At 32.5% G+C, this 23675-nt stretch overlaps 1 protein-coding gene across 6 annotated transcripts in view; it reads right to left on the bottom strand.

The window, feature by feature from the left end:
* The window catches only part of unc-104 (kinesin family member unc-104), a 73712-nt gene extending 50306 nt beyond the window's left edge, over window positions 1–23406 (bottom strand). For all 6 annotated transcript variants that reach the window (XM_089705513.1, XM_089705518.1, XM_089705519.1 and 3 more), the window contains exons 1-2: window positions 23271–23406; window positions 16946–16981 (exon numbers count right to left, since the gene is read on the bottom strand). The gene's annotated coding sequence lies outside the window, so the exon portion shown is untranslated. The remainder of the gene's footprint in view (window positions 1–16945; window positions 16982–23270) is intronic.
* Window positions 23407–23675: the final 269 nt, after the last annotated feature.

Here is a 23675-nt window from a genome sequence, read left to right as displayed (position 1 = left end):
TATGCCATCTGTTTGTCAAAGAATAGGAGCACAGATGTAATAACGTGGAATACATAACCGTATAACTCCTCTGTATCCAGAGCGAGGTTTCGAGTTGCACCCGCAATAATCCTTGAGCTCTATCGCAGTCGGCCACAAGGCTGCAGCCTTCGGGGCTAACACGCCTTTGTTCTTATAACTCATCGACTTACATCCGTCTTGATATCGGAAGAACAGTAAAGTTACTTTGCAGCGCTTGGTCAAAAGTATAAAACAAAATATAGAGGATATGTGGGAATGAAAATGGATCGAACAATTTAACTGGATATTATTTTATGTCCGCATCTTCTTTTGAAGAGATATAGGTATCAAAGTATTTTCATAAGCTTGAATACGCGTCATGTATTAGTATGGATATGAAGTGGGTGTTAAGTATTACAATATTCACGAAAGTAAGAAGACTGTCTACGTCTAGATCCACGAGACAGTTCGGCAAAATAAATGGAGTATGTACTTAAGCACCGACTTGAAAAGCCGAACTTGGCAAGCAATAGAAAAAAATGGCGAAAAAATGTGTTAAACGCTTACCTATTTTAAAATATGAAAAGAAGTTAAGAAGCGAAAAATGCGAAATAACTGACACCAAAAAAAATCCTCCACCTTTTTCTTAAAGTCGGTTAATAAAGAAATATCTTAATTTCTCTACATTTAACCGATTAAGTTTAACAGTCGGACCAAGCAAAAATGGGACTGAATAAACTTTTTAAAAATAAAGCCTCTTACTCTGCTCTCTAACTCCATAATAATTGACGTTTCTGATCAAATTGGAAAGTATAAAGTAGCGTCTCGAATAATTTAATAAATATTGTTCTATTAAAGTTTGCGTAGGCCAAAGGTTAGGAGTGCACGATCAATCCACGTCACTCAGACCTCTGTATACTCTAAATGAGAATCAATTTATCTACCTGGAAACAATTCTTTTGCAGAATATATTTGAAGAGCCTTCTTTTAAAATTTAGTAATATATTCATATGTTTGTAACACAAATTGAATTTTCAAATGCTTATGAAATATGTAAGAAATAAAAAAATTCTTGACGCGGTACGAAGTCACCTGGCGAAATAATCTATAGAGTATATAAATATAAATACCCAGGAATTCTAGGATATCTAAACGAAATTCCAATCGCATAAAGCAATCCCAAGCTACGTGGGTAACCACACACATTAATAAAAATATATACTAAAATCGAAAACAATGTATTTACATATTTGAGATAATGTTGATAACTATAAGCTTTATCGTTAATTTGAACCATCACACTTCAGTTCCTAATTTTAGTGATATTAACTGATATATCTACAGATATCTATATAGTCCACCAATTACGAGACATACTCCAGATTTATATCTATACGATTTTATTACTCACAATATATTATAGTCAAAGTACAAAATTTTATCATATTATATGTATATAGAATTAGCTGAATAACCATAATTTGGCGTAACTATCTATAAAAGCCAGGAACAAATTAATCGTGAATTTACAAATAGTCAAATTACACAAGCTTTTCCTAATATGAATCATACATTCCAAGTTCATCAATCATTTCTTCGATGTATTGATCAAAACATACCATTAACAAAAAAGCCTTCACTTTTAAAATGTGTAAAATTTAACTCTCAGGGAATAATTTATATAAATGCGCATGTCTTATAAAACATAAACTTAACTTAGTTTTCATATGCTTTCGCAAGTACGTACTGAATATTTGAATTCATATAGAATACAAATAACGTTACTTTAATATTCGTTCGCAGACATTCAGAGGGCATATTCAAATAACTAGAATTCGTTTTATGTACTTACCTACTACCATTTATTCGTTAGGATACCTATAGATATGTCCCCGCAGCTTCAAGATTAAATTTTAACCCTTATCGTACGGGCTGATAAAGATCACATTAAAATTTGGGGTAAATGTCGATGACAGCAATAGAGGTCGACCAACAGGCGAGATCAAGTGATCGTTGGGCACATTACTGTCGGGAATCTGGGTCGCAATTATGGCCTGGCCTAACTACCGGGACCTTTTGATGCCATCGTAAAACATCAAGCTTTGATACATGTACCTACATTTAATTGCATCAGCACCTGAATACTAAATACACTGTCTATTACACCGCTCTATATAATTGCCTGATATGAGGAACGATGTACCATTTTAGAAACGTAGTCTCATAAAGAAACATGTTCTCATACTTATACCTAAATAGCATGTGTTGTAAAGCTTTTATATCCACTTTACCTTTTTAAATGTTAATACAGGCTATAGGATAGAACAAAGGTTATATTCGTACTACGGCAACATAACCCAAATGTAAATTCTTACTTTTAGCTGGAAGGGAAGTGAAAGAAAATAGCGAGTAATGGAAAAGTTTCAATTTCGCAAAGTGATTAGTTTTCATTACATGAGTTTAATGATCATTTATTACGCAGAACAGTCGCTACATTAATTCGTATATTCCTTTTAACTGAAGAGACACAGTGATATCATTCGTAAGAAATTGTAGGTGTAATATCAACACCTCATATAATATAAGAAATAGCAATGTTATATAGGAATGTAGATCGTGTTCCCGAGTCTTTAAGAATATGTACGGTCCTACGAGTACTTAAAAGAATTATTTCAAAAGCATTGAGTACATTTTCGTAGCATATAATTTTTCGCTCCCTCACTATATCTACGAATAAACTGCGCGTTTTATTAACGACCAATTAAAAATAACAGACCACTGTTGGCTCCTAATATTTCCTAACCTAATATTTCTTGGTAGTTTATCTTAGCGTTATATTTTCAGCAAGGCGCTGTATCATTAACGACAAAAGGCGTAGATTTTATGCCTCTAGGGCGGAGCAGGCGGCACCATCATCAACATTTCATCAAATAGCTCTTCAGGTTTCCTATACTACAAATATTTACTAGTTCCAAGATGGCCGCTTAGCTTATCAAATTTCAATCCTAATCCTTTTTTGCTTCACCTTAATACGATACAATATACTTAAGGTAAGGACATAATTTGGTTTGAAGCGGTCATATCGCCTTAAGCAATCTTGGCTATTTTCGTAGCTTAAAAAACCACTTCTGTAATTGCAGGCTGAGTTATATTCCTTTATATTGCTTTAAAACGAGCTTTATGTAATAAAAAAAAGCTTAATAAATATGTATTTTTACTCGCAGGTGCCGCTTTTCTTCGAAAGCACTGGAGTAAGGATTTTAACCACTTGTTTCGAACCTAGAAAGACGCCTTTAATTATGAATCTTCTAGAAAGATTGATTGAACAGAAGTTCTCTTTGCAATTTTTATCTACAGTGCCAAAAGGACACTCACAAGAGTGCCTATTTAGTAGTATAGATTAATTCAAACAAAATTGCTAGAAAATACATTCCGACCCACCAAAATACATTACACTACGATAAAAATAAAGTAAAAATTCCTTTGCAGGATGGATTCAGTCAAGGCTTAGTTACAAACTCGGAAGTTCCGGTTCAGTTTGCAGACAATCAACCCATTAAAGACATTAGTAAGTCCAAGTCAAAGACCCAAGTATATTTATAAATTTATAAGACCCAAGTAATTCACAATGCCTTCCAGAAGAAAGAGAGTAAAAAGTTAACTAAAACCAATCGATTTTTTATTCAAAATTTAAATTAGCTCTTTACTGATACATTTTAAGGAACAAATCCTTGGTCTCTGGCAATAAATAGACACACAGGAATGGAAAAGACGTGTCTCCTTTTTACATAAGTAAAAGGTTATTCAAAATTTAGACTCCGAATCGACATCGGCCAATGTAAATCTATACTTATCTTCAAACCACAATATTGGATAGTTTAGTATTCGGTGTTATCTTACATGTTACCAGTTTCTATATCAGTACCGAAGTCCATAGTCCGTGCCATATGGTGCAACTTATACCAAGTTTGAACGTTGGGTAATTTAATACAAGTTAGGTTATTTCTTGCTAGTTATTTATGCACTAACATAGTGTGTTATTATTTGTATTCAGAGATCGAAATATATTACGAATATTTTTTTTACTGCGATTGTACATTTTAGTTTTATGTGAATTAATTTCTCAATATAGCTTGAAACACACAAGCGGTTTTGTGCCGTTACTGGACTAAACTTAGGTACATAACTTAAATGGATAGGATTTTCCATACCAAAATAAAATAGATTAAAAGCATTAAATCAATAGAAGAAAATAAGTTCTTAGAACTGGCAATATGTGATATATTGGTGACCAGAATTGTTAGTAGGTATAATATATCTGATATTAGATGCAAAATATCAATAGATTATAGAACCATGATTTTCATGTTATCGCTACCATTGCAGTAATGAGGCATTTTGTGAAAAAATTGCATTAATTAAAAACCTATTATGCAATCTGCTACCGACTCAACAATGCAACAAAGTATACGTATAAAACGTAGACAATAGCGGACATTCAAGAATGTAAACGTCGGAAGTATACAGCGAAATCATACAAATCGATTGATGAGCGACGGGCCAGCGCCATTGGTGGGATTGTGTGACGTCACGCGCGTATCGACCGCACGCCCACGTGCGCGCATGCGCCAACGCGCGAACTGCGCCGCGATTGGTTGACACCACCTGTCTAACGTCTACACTGTATTGCACGGCTCTAGTTTGTTTTGAAAGGAATCAACGGAGAAACAAAGGGTTGGATATGCGTCACGCTATCGTCTCACGTTTAATAAATATTTACTACGACTAATCTTATTTTAATCGCCATAATTTGAAATCACAAAATGTTTTTTTAGCTTATTTTTCTGATGCGGACTTTAATTTTAGACGATTATGATTTTCATCATGTACCCATTGCTAAATATGTATTTTCTGGGTCTATCTCTGATAAAGCTAAACTATGTTTAATGACTATTTCTATGTATGATGGGAGTTAGTAGGGCAATCAATACGAAACAGTATACCCATCATAGATGCATTGTCATTGAACAATAGGGATGCCTAAAATATATGGATATCAAAACAGACCCATTTTAAAGGACAATGGTCCAAAGTTCCAAACACCATATTCGTGTATATTGTACATCACACAACAGAGTTTACACTACAAAGTACAACTTGAAATTTGGCCTTTGCATGACAAAAAATGAATTTCAACAAAATCCCAATTACCTACTATTTCACCTAAATTACATACTTTCACCGAAGTCACAAGGCGTAACTCGAATGCGATATGCTCTCGTGTTATAATATTCACTAGAGACAGTCATTAAAAATTTAAGTTTTTAGAGCTCTGTTCATGCTTTTTTCCGCTATCCATAGGTATTTCAATGGCTCGTGATTACAATATCGCGTGCCGCGACGAGCAGTCGCTGTAGGCCTCACGTTAAATACTATGGTGCTTCGCCTTATTTCATCGGCAAATTACCGATAAAACAGAGTGGGTAAATACCCGTATTCCATTAAGCATAGAGTTCAAAATAGATAACTTCAGTATACCAAAATAGGTTGGGAAAGGTTAGTTACTGTGCTGTCGACTCGATTCGAAACGTTTCATATTGTAATTAGATTGCCTATTCTAGTGCCTATTTTCCATTCCCGCTTTAGTTAAACGTTGTAAACTGAAGGTATATTGAAGGAGAAGGTATATTCTACCTACCGTCTGTAATTTAAACATAATAAAATAATTTCTGCGAACCATGCTCCAAACTTATTCGAAAATTGCAAATAATACTTACTCACATCTTATACACTACACTGTAACACAATACTTTTGACGTGACAACGTCTTAATTCGATAGAGCCGGCTGCACGCACGAAAATACATGACTCATGCGGCGTTACCTCGCTCTGAGGCGTTCCATGTAAGGCTTGAAGTGCAAGCGAGAGCGCAGAACGAGCGACAAAGAAGCACAATCGGACGTTGTCACGTTCAACTATCGTCAGTAAACCGACTTTACAGACAACCAATTTTTTAATTTTCATTTTTACTTTTGATACTAAACCTTCATTTGATATTGACTTAGGTAGTTACTTGGATATTTAAACTTTTGATCAAATATTGAGTACTTATTAAAAAACAGTTACATATTTATAATAGACAGAATGAAAAAAAATGATTTCAAATAAAACTAATTCAGAACTTCCCAATGTTCCGCGTTTCTCAACGCCCGTTCGCAAGCTTACAAACGTTAAATTAACAATCGAACAATTCAGCCAAAAGCGTTTAATTTTCATTTCTCTTGAACTAAACTTGCCGCCCACACAAATTAATAGTCAACAAACAAAAAGCAATGAACATAGATTACAATCGAGGGTTAATCCACGAATCTGCCGCCATTAACATTCCAATACCGACTAATGAAGGTTGGGAAGATACGGGCGTTTTTCGATTCTCATGCCCGATGCCTTCTATCCGACCTTTGATATTTCATCGAACCATATTTTAATCAGAATCGCTTTTACGCTCGCCAATATTTGTCGTAGACTAGATGCCATTGACATTATTTGTTTCTTAGAGAGGATCTATTGAAATTTGGTTGTCTCCTCCAATTAAAGTTTAAACATATCTACAATTTAAATATCATCAGTTCAATTCCCAATATACGCAATTTATCCGTTCTATATATTGTGAATGTAGACTTAATGCCTGATTGCACTAAAACTTATTGATTATGTTCATCTACTAATCACGAAGGCAGGGATACCTTAGAAGCGCTTATTATATCGTAATTTAAGAGATTTACTGAATAAATCATGAAATAGCCAGTCATCAAATAGGTTTCTGTTGCGATTTTGATTCCCGCATGCTTTATTTTTCTATAAATCTACCTATTTGGAAGTCCTGAACTGAAATAATCGGTCAGGCTATCCAGACTCTTGCAAATATCACAATAAAGACAATTTCAAAAAATCGAGACACAGACGATCGATAGAATGATTAGGGTAATGAAAATTAATTATAAACATTATTAAAGATCTCCTTCACTAGCAAATACTTTTACCCAATGAATACGTCAATTAACCGCTCGTCAATAAATTCGTTTGGACGAGAGCGTGTACCTAATAACTCGCCCGGGATGCGTTGCTTACAATTTATCGTCGATTTCTTTGGATTTGCGAGGAGCACCCGTAGTATCTCAAGCGTTTTGTTTACCTTAACCCGGGGATTAATGTGAGTAGCGGAGCGTGAGACATGAGCTATGACAGACCTATGGATATCGTAGTAAATCTTAGTAGGGTTGAATATTAAAAGATGTACATATTTCATGAGTAATATTTAAATAGTTAAATACCTAGTTTTACTATAATATTTATTTTTGCAAATTATTGTATTAGGTATAAATAGTCGATGGTATTTTCTTCTTTCATATCTGCTATTTTATCGTGGCTGTTTAAGACTTCCATCATCTACCATTATATTCAAAGAAATAGTCAACATTACCGTGATAAGTAAAGTAATCAAAACGTAAACACAATAATCAAATTCCCAATCAAAATAATCGACATTCAATCATACAATCTAGATGACATTCCATCAAATTCCATTGCTCATGAAACTTGCATTATTCATACTGGCATGATATTGGCATTTAAATTAAGAATGCACGGCACAATTGGCGGGAAATATGAACCTGGCTATAAGGGATTCCCCTTGAGCAATCAGCACTAGAATACTTTATGATTCGAACGTAAACGAACGAAGATACAGCAATGCGAGATAATTATTTCTTAACGGTGAAAGTATGGTGTTTTTACTCTTTATTTTGAATGCACTTCTTTATAGAATAATATGTGTATTGTTTGTGAATCCAAATTTTTATAATTAAGTTGTCGGAAAATATTGGATAAAATTTTCTCCGTCTAAGATTAAATTGGATGTGGTACAAAGTTTTAATAAAATTTTAATTTTCCCCGAAGTTGAATTTAATTTAATAAATACCTACTCGATCCCGTGTACCGCTGGCATTCGGTCTTCTAAAATCTAATATAATATGTTTACAAGATATTACAACTAAGAACATTTTTAATATAAAACATGGCTGATTATAAAAAATAATTTATATAATAATACATTACTTACACTACTATATTACCTACGAACAGAGTTTTTAGAGTTGGACACAACGAAAAACTAGCACTTTGTTACTTTTATATAGGAAATATAAACTACAGAAAGTGAAGAATAATACTAACAAACAATATTAATGATTATTTATAAAATACATAAAGATATGATCATAATAAAATCGTAACATCCTTTGTTAAATACTCATAGACTATTCTAGAAGGTATATATAAGAACTTAGGTAAAATTGTATTGAGTAGGAAGCTTCATAATCCAAGTATACAAAAGCTCCTAAGCTCGTAAGAAGGATTAACAATCACAAAACGCTCGCAAAACAAAGGATCGAAACTCGATACAAGGTGACAATGCATTATCTGGATTACGTATACATCATAATACATACTTGTTTAAACAACGAAAATATGTATATATAAATTGTTCGTTATAAATTGAGAAATAACGAAGATTTTAGAGAAAACATAATATGGAGAATAGGTACCTACTTATTATTTTCTATAGAACATCCTATTAAAACTGATATGATTAATCACTTACTACATTAATTAATTGAACTGATAACCTTCATAATAACACATAATAATGAGAAATTACTAAATCAGACCCTCGATGATCATCCCCGTAGCATGATGTACCTATTAAAGCAGTATTATTTCAATCATAGTAACAGAGACGAACTGACTAATTCAATCATAAAAAGAAAAAAAACTAGAAAACAGCGTCATAACGTTTCCACTTACTAAAATCTGCGTAATTTCCCTAACCTATACAGTATACGTCGTAAGTCGTAACTTGAAAACAATTCACATACATATTACCGGCGCCAAAGTGTCGACCCCGGTGGTTAATCAACGGTACCTACATAACCTTTACGAGTTTAGAATTTCAACACGCAACTGCGAACTTGACAAATACATTTGAATTCTGAAACTTTACTTGTACGGGGTGGCCCAGAAAGACCGAAGTGGTGTGAATTCCTTATAACTTTTTTATTATAATTTTTTTTTTCTTTTCTTTTCAGTATTTTGTAAAGAAGACTTGGATAATTTATAATGGAGCAATACACAATTGAACAACGTGCCCAAATTGTTGAAATTTACTTTTCAAATCAACGGTCCATTGTGTTGACTCAGCGTGCATACCGTCGTCAATTTAATGTGCGGGTTGCACCCTCTCAGTCAACAATAAACCGTCTGGTTGCAAATTTTCGAGAACGAGGAGCAGTAAGGAACCTTCCTGGTCCCGGCAGACACCGAACTGTTCACACGGCTGACAATATTCAAGTGGTACAGGAGAGTATTCGGGAGGATCCAGAAACATCAACCAGGAGACGTTCGTCACAACTGGGCCTCTCAAGAACGTCGCTGCAGCGAATTTTGCACACCATAGGATTGTTTCCATACAAAATTCAACTTGTCCAAGAATTGAAACCAACAGATTACCAGCAACGACTTGACTATGCAATTTATTTCCAGCAAAAAGCACAAGAGAATCCAAATTTTATTCATAACTTAATAATGAGTGACGAAGCCCATTTTCAATTAAATGAGTTCGTTAACAAGCAAAACTGTAGGATATGGGCTACGGAAAACCCGAGAGTACTTCATCAACGACAATTGCACCCAGTTAAGTGTACCGTTTGGTGCGGTGTTTCTTCAGAAAGGATCATTGGCCCATTTTTTTTTGAAAATGAACAAGGTGTCGCCATTTCCGTCAATGGTGATCGATATCGGGCCATGTTGCAAAATTTTGTAAGGCCAGCCGTGGAAAACCATCCGCAAATATGGTTCCAACAGGATGGAGCCACAGCGCACACTGCGAGGGCCACAATGACTCTTTTACGCGACATCTTTGGTGAAAGAATAATTTCTCGTAACAGCAATTTTAATTGGCCTCCGCGTTCCCCGGATTTAACCGCTCCAGACTGTTTTCTTTGGGGCTATTTAAAAGGAAAAGTTTATGTTAATAAGCCTAGGACTATTGAGGAGTTAAAAACCAATATTCGAGAAGAAATTAACAACATACCACCGGAAGTTTTGCGAAAGGTCATGGAAAATGTGTTGGAAAGAGCACATTTGTGCGAAGCAGAATATGGCCACCACTTGCGGGATATCGTTTTTAATAACTAATCCAAAAATATTCCCCATAAATTTAATGTATTTAAAAAAAAAAAATTAAAAAAATATCTCTTAAATAAAAAGTTATAAGCAATTCACACCACTTCGGTCTTTCTGGGCCACCTTGTATTAACTGCGTAATTTGCTAATAATCACTTACGCTATGTAACGTAATTCATAATAGTTAAAATACATTTTTTTTAATAACTGACCCAGCAAAAGCTGTTCTGGCGGGAGCATGTGCAACCTTATCACTTAAGAAATGTAAAAAATAGCGACAGATTTTCAGCCCTGTCGAATATACACAAAAAATTGGTCAAACTGTTTCGATTCAAATTTGAAGAAAATTTTACACAATATAAGCTTTCCGCCTGCGGCTTAGCCCACATAGTCAAAGGAAATTCCCATTGGAATGAGATGTTTCATTGCAGTAAAAGTTGCATAGGTCACTTTCTACACTGCCAACTATCCTTTGACACAAACTCATATATCATAAAATAGCTACGTTACGACGGGAAAGAAAGACAAATTAACACACGATTAAAGTTAACTTAAATTTAAATAATAGATTGTAGTTAATTTATATTAGTAGGTATGTAGTTATATTTCATGTTTCACGATACAACAACATATTTGTTCACACCATATACTTTGTTTCACACAATAGTTTTTAATGGAGTTCTATAAAACTCAATGTAGGCCACTGCATCGCAAATCAATACGGACCTGTTGGAATATGAACTCAATGCTTCAATGTAGTGGCGCTATACATGCAATACTACAATTTGTATATAATTAGTTGTATACAATTAATATTATACCAGAAAAGTTTAAATATAGAATTGAAGAAAAGTAAAGACGTGGTTTTTAAGCTATAGCTTAGCTTTTATCTCAGACTTTGAGTGCGGCGACCGAATGTAAAAATTCCGTAACGAAAAAACCTAACACCCCCACTCCAACCGGCACAGCGATGCGATGGTATGCAATACCTTTACCGCGGCAGTCCTCGAGTGCCACACGTATTTTTTGTTACTTTTACATACAATGCCTTTATGCACTTGTATAAAACGTTTAGTATTGAGTGATGAGTCTCATTTTATTATCGCAACTTACTTGAATAACGCTCTTTTTACTGTATAAAAATCTATTTTTTTAATAATGAAACATAAAAATAATATGCAACAACATTAAAAGCATTATATCGGACTTGATATATGGTGATTTGTGATTCATAAATTTAATTAATGGCTCATAAATACCTAAGAACTAATGATAGTTTTGGGAACATTAATCCGATTAGGCTGTCTAGTGTCTACCCACGTGACCTTAGCATTGCGAACGTCCACATCGATTTATATTCTACCATCTATAAGTGCAATAGTATGTTTGTTTGTTTGTCTTTTTTTCACGTCGCAAAGGAGTGGATGCTATTACTACGTGGGCGAAGTAGCTGACGAAGAGCTAGTGTGTTTCTAGAACTACAACGTAGCCTACGTTGTTTAAAAAAAAAATTAAAAGTGCAAAAGTCGGCTTGTTTATTTGTCTTTTTAGCACGATCGGATGCCATGACAACGTGGGCGAAGTAGCTGATGAAAAGCTAGTGTATTTCTAGAACTAGAAGTCTAGAACGTAGGCTACTTTTGTTTGAAAAAAAATGGTAATTAGTGAGTGTCGTGATATAATCGAATATTTAGCTATCTAGGGAACAAACAGGTATGAGAAATATCCTTGATGAAACAGAAGCTCTATATATGTTTGATGTATACCAAGGTTTATTGGTATTCCAGTCGGCAAAAACAATAAACATTGATAATCAATAAATTAAGTACTCGTCCTCTTCCTAAAGCTATTCCAACAATAATGCACCTCCATTCCTAATCCATACTAATATTATAAATGCGAAAGTAACTCTGTCTGTCTGTCTGTTACTCAATCACGCCTAAACTACTGCACCAATTTGCATGAAATTTGGTATAGAGATATTTTGATACCCGCGAAAGGACATAGAATAGGTTTTATCCCGGAAATCCTACGGGAACGGGTTTTTCTTTGAAAACGCGGGCGAAGCCGCGGCCGGAAAGCTAGTTAAAAATAAAATTAGCAATTTATACATTTACTCTTGACCGCTATATCTAGCCACAATAGTTATACGATCTGTTTAGAAATTATAACAGCATATTGTATTCAAGTCAGTGTTTATTCAATTAACAACGCTAATTATATCTTAATAACAAGGTATTGCAATATACGCTTGTTAGTCTCAAATTGTAGGTACATACACGATAATACGCGGATAATATCGAAAATTAACTGTTACGTACTACGTTAATTATAATTTAACAAAGCCAATGTTTGTGTAAGAAATGGAATTATAAAATGTTTAAAATATATCTACATTGAAAATGCAGCCGTGGAACATTCGACTCCTCGCTTTATCTAAAAGTTTCTTTGCAATTTTCGATAGAAAATAGCAAATAAATTTCTTAGAATAGATGCCAACAAGCAAACCATTATCGTTTCATAAGCATTGAACGAAATAACAATTTTTCATTGAATAACGTCCAAAATCAAGGGCGGGAGGCGGCTACGGCGTCACATATCTGCTACGACATAGCTACGACAGCCCACGTAGCTGACGCACGTCCAATGAATATGCTACGAAACTATTAACGCGATTGTTGAAACGCGGCCTTCATGTGACCTTTCGACCGCTGAAAATCTTATGTTATAGTCGTAAAGGCATAGTTTTAATGCAACTAATGCATGTAACATACATACAGTGTATGAATAAACTTGTTCAAGTAAGCTTTCGTAACTGTTTCAACTGAATTATTCCTAGTTAAATGATGCTTTTGGTAGTTATAGTTAAATTTATTTTATAAATAAATTTCTACAATTGTAATGTATCGCAATACGTACATAAAAATTCCCCAAAATAATAACATGGATAACAGTCACACGCACTTACGCCTTTCGAAAAAGGGTAACAAACTTGTAACAAATAATATGTAAAAGCCAGTCAATTTCCATGACACTAATGTACTTTACCACCCGGCGCCTTGCAGCCGTATTCCATATAACTACATAATATAAAAACGCATATATATGGAAAATGAAACAGATTGAGTTAGGTCCAACGCCTACGTTTGCTTTCAGAGGTTATCTCAAGTTTGTCTCAGTAATAACGTTATGCGAGTGAAAATAAGCTGTCAATTACGTATTATTTATTAAATTGAGTGTCTCCGACGCTGTGGAGGACCACTTTATTTCAAAGTTTTATGATAATGGATGGGACACAGAATGAAATGAATTGAACTAATAAATTTAATAAAAAGTCATTTGTTAGTAATCGTTTTAGAGCAAGACAAGAGGCATTACCTACTCATTTACTCAAGTCGAATTATAACGATTGCATAAGTAGTTTTTAATTGTAGATGATAGATAGCTCGTAATTATTTTCTTATTTGAAGCATTATAATAATTATATCGCTTTTAATTATATTTCATCAAAAAAAAATGATAAATTTTAGCATTCTACGTAACAATACTTCAATATTCAAAAATTGTACGGACACCCACTTTTTGTTTCGGCACACAATTGCTGAAAGCCTGATATTGTTTCCCAGTGAAATACAAAATAAAATTTTCATTTTGAAATTGCTTTAAAAGTAAATATTATAGTATTATATTTAAAACCAGAAAAAATAGTTTACTACCTAATAGGTGAGTTTTTAGTACATAGGTATAAGTACCTATGTACTAAAAACTCACACGAAGATCTTTGTTTTGGTTTTTAAATACATCTCAAAAAACAAATATAAGAACATTATTTAATTATATATTTTATTCGTTTCTATATTTCCACTTTACAATTAATTAAACGAAGGCAATCTTCATTCAAAACGTTCATACGTAAGCAAAACATCCAATTTACATAATTTGCATGAAATTTTAGATTTCAATGACAATTGTTTAAGGATATGATTCCGATTTCCAATTTTAATCAAAACAAACCAAGATCTTCTAAATAATTTTAATACAAGTTTCTAATCGCGCTACACTTATAATATTCTAAATATGAGGCATCCACAAACTTAAAAAAATAGTGTTTTCCTCCAATATCTAAATAGATAAAGTATATAGCCGTAGGCCGATAGCTTTTGAACAACTATACCAAACTGGATAATTTCTTCATTTTCGTTATTTAGATTTGCATGCAAAAAATTATAAATATCATCATATATTTCAATCCGAGCGGAGGCGGGGAGTAGGTAATATTAAGTATATTATCTTAAACTTGAGTAATCAAAAAACTTTTCCGAATGAAAAGAAAGGAAAGCAAACAAATATTTTATACGTGACTTGAAATAATGAAGAGCATTGTTACTTGAAGTAAAACCAAGCGAATATACCTGCTTAATATTCTAGGAATAACAAAACATTACAGAGAAAAAATATTATGTAAATAGGTATGTACCTATGTACCTTATCTATGTACCTTATACCTACCTTAAGAGTGAACCGGTACCTACTCTACTAGGGAAGCGCGTACAATCTTAGACCGCATCTTAGCTTTCCATCAGGCGAGATTGTGGTCAAGCGCTACCCTATTTAGAGTAAAAAAAAAAACTACATATTATAACCAATACGTCACCCAAATTCTAGAACATAGAATAAGAATTCTGTCTGGAAACTGAGGGCATTTGTTATAGTAGATAGACGAATTTCGCCTTAAAAGTACTCAAGTATTTTAGTTTGAAATATTTTAACACGTCATCGCGTGTACTGAGAGACTATAAGATTGGCTCAACGCCAAGTCTTAAAATCTATATAAAAATGGCTAAGCACAAAATATATGAACTTATAAGGCTTATTTGGCCATCAGTAATATTTAAACCATCTCATCTCCTGCCGATGTCGCCTAGTCAAAGATGATGAGGACACATGCATACATACGTATTGCTTCAACCACCAAGTAAAACTTAAATGTGTTTTATTTTTATTTTTTTTAAACCTTAAGTAATTTAACATACGTTACCTTTTTGTTTTGATTTATAAATTAAATACATAAACACTACCTACGTAGAACGGACCTCTCTTATTTCTATTTTGAAACTACATTTAGTGAAAAAGTAATTACACCGAACGAAATTTCAGGAAATTCTCGCTAAACGAATTGTCTGCAGCGGAAATAATTGACGGTGGGAAAACGAAGTTATCATGAATGAAGCCACCACCCAATATATAAATATAGGCATATCTATTCAACAATACACAATACCGAAGTTGATTAATTCACGCGATTTACATGGAAAATTTCCATTTCCAAAATTTCCAATTTCCATTGGAAATATAAGAGATTCTATTTAATGAAATTATAGGTAAAATAGGCTTGGTATAGGTGAAAAAGATGTTAAAACGACTGAAATTGGTTCAATTATTCAATTTTATTTGAAGATTTTTCAAGAATAAGAAAATAAAAGATGTTTAAACGACTGTTTTTGGTTGAAATAAACAACTTTATATCCCTAATAAAATAGGATGTTTGCGAAAACAAGCCATTATTACCAAAAATACACACAATTTAATAACTCATTACAAAGTTATGATTTAAGCTATATCTATAGTACCGTCACATGAACCCAATTAAGATGGCGCACCTGAGCTTTTACGAGAAAGCACTTAATGCTACAAGAATAATGATACGAAATACGAGACCAAGTGTTAAAACTACGCTAATTAGATTTTTATATTTATTGATGCTATAAATAAGTTAAAATAAATTAATGTTGTAAAAGTATGTTTAAATTGAAGCTACTCATCTACATAGTAAATATTTTTTATTAAATACTTAGATTAAAGTTAATTCTTAAAGTTATGCCAAAGAATATAAATAACTTGCTTCATGTTATGATAATAATTTAGTTGATGTTGATCCGTCTATTCAATTTGAGTCAGAACTCGCTGCGTAATAAGTTTATTATTAATCAAATATTTAGGTAGGTACATGCCAAGTTTATTCATAACTAGCTTACCGCCCGCGGCTTCGCCCGCTTTGTCTAAAACCTAATAAATTATATACTAAAACCTTCCTGTTGAATCTCTCTAGATCTATTAAAAAAAACCGCATCAAAATCCGTTGCGTAGTTTTAAAGAAGTAAGCATACACACACACATACACAGACATAGGGACAGAGAAAGCGACTTTGTTTTATACTATGTAGTGAAGGTTAGTTTCGTTACGAATTAAATATTAATACAAATTATTATTCTTATCTTTCAAATTTAATAACCATATTGCAATAATGTAAAAATCTTTTTAATTCCAGTAATGACGCATGTAATCCATTGGGATTTGATCCTTTTACAAGAATTTTACAATAATTATAGATAGTAATGAAACCTCAATTTCTCACAATCCGTTATTATACAAACTATATTATAAAACAAAAGTTATTATTTTGATTTTACATTTTTATTTTATGAATTAATTTACTCATTCAATGTGTTTTTAATTTCATAATAATTAATAACAACAATTTCAAGATCATTGTTTATATGTATATTTTTCAGTTTATCAATATAGTAAGATTATGAAACGAAAATGGCAATTTCGCTTTTCTGTAGGCATTGCATGTAAGAGCAACAACATTTTTCGTTAATATTATATAATTGGCATACAAATAAATAAGTGGTAGCTTACCTTATTTCAAACGCTGATTCAAGTTATAGACACCATCTGAAACAAAAAAAAATACATTTTTATAAGAACTCTACATTTTCATATTGAAGGCAATCAATTAATAGTCATCTTATTAACCTTTTATCATAACTTTGCACGCAACGAGTAATTCGCATGTGATAATAAAAACATTTTTATAATTTCAGTTTAGTATAAGTAAATAGTGTCAATTTTTATTTTTTTAATTAAATGAAATTTAAAATTAAAGTATGTAAATAGGTACATTAATTGCTACGATGATAAAACTCAATTCTCCATTAATAAGAACCTATTTCAGGTATGTACATGCAAAATAATTTAATTTATCTAACCACTAGGTTTCCGCCCGCGGCTTCGCCCGCGCAGTCAAAAAAAAGCCCGCATAATTCCCGTTCCCGTGGGATTTCCGGGATTGTGTCATTTTCCCGGGATAAAAAGTAGCCTATGTCCTTTCTCGGGTATCAAAATCTCCATACCAAATTTCATGAAAATTGGTTCAGTAGTTTAGGCGTGATTGAGTAACAGACAGACAGACAGATTTACTTTCGCATTTATAATACATATGTATGTATTAGTATGAATTATTCCAAAGCCATTCCTTTATCCTTGTAGATATATCAATCTACATTCCCGTTTTATCCAAAAAGAAAATAATCAGATCATAACCAACACAAATATTACGCATATTTATATATTATTCCCGTAGCGTGTCTTACTTAAAACTTCACGAAACTTATTCGGTTTTCTTATTTATTATACAAACAACGTGTCAAAGTAAGATTAACCTTATTCCTGTGAAATAAGATAGATTTTAGAAAGGTAAGAAAAGGTGTCATTTTGCGGGCTTACAGAGGCCTGATATTAGAGTCTTGTCCTTCTTTATTGGAATGTACGGGAAACCGAAATTCGGGAACGTGCAAGCCTTGCGGTGTTAGGGAATTTTATTAGATCTAGGTATTTAATTCAAAGCTACGTACTTTCATTTTATATTTTGCGCTCCGAAAAGTAATCGGATTATGAATAAGTCACTCTAAAAGAGTGTGAGACAAAAATGTATTCACGTAATATTATTTTTAACTAATAATTTTCGCTTTGAAAATAATAAACCAACATTTCGCGCTCTATCTACAAACACAGTTTCATCTTAGAAGCTTACAATCTAAGCTTACAATGTTATCAAAATGAAATAGTACTCCGATCATTCACTATATAGAAAGGAAAAAGGTCATTACAAGATAGCTGGGAAATCTATAACTTACCGTGTTCAATCGTAACCTTTCACCTTTTATTTAATGACGCGAGTGGAGTTATAAAATAGACCTAGCCTGGGGGCTAGTTTTAAATCCAATCTAAAATCACTTCAAGTTTAATATCACGTACTTATAAGCTACAGTACCTACTCCTTATATTAGAGTAAGTTACTTTCAGATATACACTATAACTTCTACTGAAGTATGTACTTAGTTGATAGTTATTGCGAAACATCAACGAAGAACAAATCCTATCGCAACCGTATTTTTTTTCATTTTACAGAACCTCAAGTTGTTTTGAAATGAAATATCTATTTGAACAAAACCTTCACATTTTACATTATCATTTTCTAAAACGTCAGAAGCATCAGCGTTTAACCTAACCACTATTTCATTTCAGCATTTCAACCTTCAGGCACTAGAATTATTACATCAGTTACGGAACCGTAAGACTTAATAATACAGTAATTAATTAAAATTTAAACCGCCCACCTCAGCCCGTTTGTTAAACCCGTCATCTACACTCTCGTAAAAGTAATATTACAGTTTCAACACGAACAATCTACTAGACAAGTTTTTAATATAAAAGTTCAAACAATGTCTGCTATGTACAAGTTATAAGCGATTGATGGTTATAGCTCGCGATCGTACTTGAGAGGAAATTAATTAGCTTGAGACGCTTTATTTTTATGGTACAAGAATATTACATTCTCTGTTTTAATAAGTGAAGAATCTTTTACAGGTTGACTTTTAATTACAATTATGTCTAGTTAAGATTTCTACTCATAAAGAGAGTTTGTAATGGTCGTCAATAAAGATCGAATCTTTTTCAATTGAATTTAATTTCTTCCATGTGAACTAATATACTCTATCTACTATTTCCATAAAACTTCTCTTGAAATGAACTACACAATTACAATTAATATTTATAACTCTTGAGTAAAAAAATACGTAAGAGAACGTGTGCTACACTAAACAAAATGTACCTAACAAACACAGTAAGTTATCAAAAACACCACATCTTTAATCTCTACATTATAATATTCTTTAAACAATAAAACTTTATGTCCAAGGTAGCAGACGTTAGAAATAAAGCGAAAGATTTATTGAAACGATACATTTTGTAGTGTCCAGCCACGCCACGTCAGCTCAATAGTCTCATAGGTTGACGAACACAAAGGAATGAACCATTTTCACAAGAGCACGTGCAACAAAGAGTGGAAAAACGAATAAGTGAAGTCGATGTGAACCATATGTTCGGAATAGCAAAGGTAAAGGAACAATTTTAAAATTTAATTATCTACAGCCATTTTTTATTTCAAACTACATAGTCGTCGTGGATTTGCTTGGGTTAATACGAGATAATATCTATTTTTTTACTTTGTGAAAATATAGTTTTGTAATGGTAAATGGGTAAGGGTTAATCGAAACAAACAAAATAAAAACCTTTCTCTTTGTAATTATAGTTTAGATTGGAATTATGTTTCATTCGAAAAAAACAGGTTTCAATTTTAGCTAGAATAGAAAAAGCTGCACAAAAACCTGAGATGTTCAACCTGAAACATGCTGAAAAGCCAATTGTCCGGATATTACTCCGGCAGCTATCTATTTCTTCCTTATAGCGATGGGAATGAACTCTTATCTGAGGTTATCGAAGTTTCCATATTGTATAAAGAATGTCGCAGAATTTTTCAATATTTGAAGAACATTACCTTACGGTTTAAACAGAGTTCAGGATATTTAAAATACACAAAACATATGGCTTAATGAGAGATCCTAATCTACCATAATTCATTAGTTCTTGTACATATTAATTTACAATAAACATCAAACAATTATAAATTTTCGAATAAAATGACTTGGTTATATAATTACAGAATTTTACAACAATTCAATCTTATCTGTACCTAGTACCTACCAAACATACCTTACACTTCAATCTACATATATCCAGAATTAACCACATTTGCAAAAATCGATAATCTAAGGAAAAGTTCAATGGACAACAAGTTCACAGGGCAAACAGACAAAAGGTGAACGCCCTGCAAAATAGCTATCGAGAGGAGCTAGGGAGATTATTGACACAAGAGCATAGCTTGATTGATTGTACGTTTGTAAACAATACCTATTGTGTCCAAGAAAGTGGTTTTAGGATTTTCTCCATTGGTTATTACATACTATCTATGCTATCTTCCGATCTGTGATGCAAACTAAAAATGAACTCTAAAGAGTTAGTACTCATTGGTCTGGGCTGGATATATATTTTTAACTAGCTTTCCGCCTGCGGCTTCGCCCGCGTTTTCAAAAAAAAACCCGCATAGTTCCCGTTCCCGTGGGATTTCCGAGATAAAACCTAGCCTATGTCACTCAGAAATGATGTAGCTTTCCAACAGTGAAAGAATTTTTCAAATCTGCCAAGTAGTTTCGGAGCCTATTCAATTCATACAAACAAACAAACAAACAAAAAATCAAACCTTTCCTCTTTATAATATTTGTATAGATGTATAGATGTATAGATTTACAGCGTGACAAAAATATCTACAAGATTAAATTTTGGTGGGTCATTCCTAAATACTCGAACTAATATAGCATTGACCGTATTGATTTCGGTGTTAACGGTGTTCAAAATAGAGTCATCAATATCATTAATCATAATTTAGCAGCCTTCCAATAAATTTTTAACAACTAGCGGAAAAAATATTTTCGTTAATGGGACGGTTCACAATTTTACGGATAATATACAAAATCCGACAGATTGTGAACTTTTCGTTTCTTTCACAAAATTTAGATGATTTGGTATAGTTAGATACAAACTAGCGAAACACTTCTTTTTCAAAATTCAGTATTGGTACAGTTTAACCCTATACACTTAAGTTTAAAGGACACCGTTTAACTCCATTCCTGGATGAAAGGATCCGACTTAAAGGATATAAATTAGAATAAGCCTTAAATCGAACATGGAGTGCATTCACCGCCGCGGAATCGCGTGTGGCGCCACCCTTGATAGCCATCAGTGTATTACCGACACTATTTTGCCTATTCCGTATATGCATATTGTATAAATAGTATAGTACTGTAATAATACGTATGAGTTTATCAAGTAATAGAATATAATGCGTTTAGCTGTAGGTAATTTTATGTGTGTATTGAATCCAATGGTGGACATCTTGAAACGCCGTAAACGAAAGAAAATATTTTGAGTAAATTTCATGGTCAATAAGGGTAAATATTTTGTAATACAATTTAAAGGTAAAAAAGCACACAAAATTTTTTTTAATCATCTTATTTTAAAATAAAGCAATAATTATATTGCTTTAGCAGATGAAGCTACTATACTAGATGAAGCTATAATTAATTAACTGGGAATTTGAAAGAAAGATCTAGTTCAAATGCATCTATGTTGAGTACTAAAAGAAAGTCTTGATGAGAAAACAAGTCTAATCTTGAGACAAAAGAAGAGGTTATTAATTATTCTCAAGACAATTGATGTAGATTGTTGTGATTAAAATTTATTTAATAATTACTTTTACAAGTCTAATGCAGACAAAAGATTTCTCACAGACTGAAGTAAATACAGTTAATAATAAAAAACAAAACACATTCAGCTGGGTGTGTACAATAACCTTGACATTGCATTTTTTAAATAAAAACTAGTTTTCCACTTACAATGCAGCATAAACTATACAGCTATAATTTAGCACATTTTAATGTTCTTTTCTAAATAACTATGCAAATTTCACTAATCTATGTTATATTAATGCAAGTACACTTGAAAGTTCATTTTAGCTTTTATTCATGTGAAATGTGTTTTCATTTATAAAAATTATATAGGTAGGGAGAGAGTACCAGAGAGTGGACAGACTGGACCATCCCAATAGGATTCTTATTAGTATTTCAAGTAAATAATGTTCATTTACAAATAAATAAACATAATATTGTTAATGTGCATGTCTAATTCAAGCTATGCTTATTTCAATATGCAGGTCTGATTAAGTTCAAATATTTGCTTGTTTTCAAAATATATCTTTTAGACTTAATTTTTCTTTTATTTCATTTAATTATATTTCTTTTGGTTTTTTCTATTGACACAAACATACACATGATGAAAACCATGACAAAATTTATAAAAAGCATCATTTGTGTTAATACCATTTTAAATCACATAGATTGGTGAAGAAATATATGCTCAGATTAAAAAGATTTTCCTTGACATACTTGCCTATATGACCAATAATATATTAATCTTATTAATGTAAATATAAATTTGAATTTATTCAACTCGCACAAGCTTCCACACCTGAACTGACCTATCCTAACTTGTATTCATTCAGGCAGCCGTTTAAGGTAATTGCACTTCCCTAAAATTAGGGTGTTCACATCATGCACCCCAAACATAACAAAATATTGCATGACTGCATAAACATTGCAATGTAGACCAGAGGAATCCAGACATTGATAATTTAATTACTTTATTATTGCAGAAATATACAAAGGTATAGTATAATTTAGGAATTGAAACTATAACTTAAGTTAATTCTTCTAAGTCCCTAATCATTTTTCATGAAAAGATACTTGGTTAAATTATAAATAAGTAATAAATTTAAGAGTACATGGGTAACATTATATTCAATATTATTTTACATTCTGTCATAATCTCAACACTTATTCATAAAAATAATTATTGCCAATGTACAAGAAAAAAAATTGATTTTAGAAATCTGTTCACAGATTAACTGATTTGTCTATTACAATAGTCTAATATAATTATTTTCCAACAATCCAGCCTTTCAGTTGTATTATTTCCTAATAATGTTACACGACCTTCAGTCATGAAAGGTATTGTTAGGTAAAAACACTAATTAAATTTGTTTTTTAACAAATCTTAATTCAAAGTCACTGGCTTATTGTTTGCTTTGTTGTAATATTTTAATTGCGAGATATCATAATCTAATAATTAAGAATTATCGGGTTCGAACGATGACTACAAGAAAAATCAATAACATCGTCGCACGTAGAGCGCAAGATTAAAGACTTATAGGAAGGAAAAAACAACTTACATGATTTTAAACGATGGCAGATGTATACGAAGAACACTTATATCTTGAGGATATAATAGTTCATATGCAAACGAATTTAATATTTATTTATTTTCCACCGCAGCAACAAAGTAACGATACAGATTACTGTAGGGACTGACAGTACAATCAACTGAATTGACATTGATTAATTTAAAATGACTTTGACAGAGACAGATAATGTCTATTCCGGTCTATTCTATGTCTATTCATCATCCGACAAAATGACGATTGAAAGCCGTGGGAAGCGATGGTAATGGATGGATTGGTGTTTCTACACCAATCCATCCTTAAACTTCTGTTTGGCTAAAATGTCTAAATTCATAATTTTGCTTTTTGATTCAAAATCTGACTTCCGGTAGCGTGCCTTTAGATTATGAATTCAAC

This window comes from Colias philodice, chromosome 17 (genome assembly GCF_061535455.1).
Source record: "Colias philodice isolate Cphi_HAF_F1 chromosome 17, ilColPhil1 Martin Lab GWU primary, whole genome shotgun sequence".
Classification (NCBI taxonomy): domain Eukaryota; kingdom Metazoa; phylum Arthropoda; class Insecta; order Lepidoptera; family Pieridae; genus Colias; species Colias philodice.
This window is presented reverse-complemented; position numbering and strand designations above follow the sequence as displayed.